The sequence below is a fragment of the Cucurbita moschata genome, unplaced genomic scaffold (assembly GCF_002738365.1).
Source record: "Cucurbita moschata cultivar Rifu unplaced genomic scaffold, Cmos_1.0 Cmo_Scf00010, whole genome shotgun sequence".
NCBI lineage: Eukaryota > Viridiplantae > Streptophyta > Magnoliopsida > Cucurbitales > Cucurbitaceae > Cucurbita > Cucurbita moschata.
The window spans coordinates 2,542,545-2,543,118 of NW_019268526.1; the positions used below are offsets into that span (position 1 = coordinate 2,542,545).

Genomic DNA, 574 nt, shown 5'->3' on the forward strand with positions numbered 1-574 from the left:
TTTTTTTTTTTTTTTTTTTTTTAGTTATTCAAAGCTTAATTATGTTTGTATGAAATGAACATGAATTAAATTGTTAATTAAATATATGACATTAATTAATTAAACATGGTTAAAAATACGTCGACCAAAATTATCGGTAAACCCTACTAAAGCCCTTCCCACCTTCCCCTCTGTGAGTTATTCTGTGATTTCAATGCTTTCCCTTACTTCATTCGAGTTTCGACAATATGCACAAGCTCTCCAGACGCGCTGTCTCTGCTATTCTTGGCACTGGTGGAGCTCTACCACCGTAATGCTGCCTCCGCTTTAGCTCCGGCCACCCATGCCTCAGTTCTTACCAATACGGTCTGTGTTCTTTGTCCAAAACGTGAAAACTTCTGTCTGTGTCGTTTTGATGCTTCGGACTTGATATTTTCTTATATCTTTGATGATGGAGTATTTCTGTGTGGGAGGGTTCTGAAATGGGTATAATTAATTGAAATGTTGATAGTTTGTATTACCTGAGTTGAATGTTTGTGCCTTGGTTGTTCTTTTTTTTTTTTTTTTTTTTTTTTTTTTTTTTTTTTTTTTTTTT

General features: G+C 34.1%; 1 pseudogene; it reads left to right on the plus strand.

The window, feature by feature from the left end:
* Positions 1–227: 227 nt before the first annotated feature.
* LOC111448617 overlaps positions 228–574 on the plus strand; it is a 6,302-nt pseudogene continuing 5,955 nt past the window's right edge.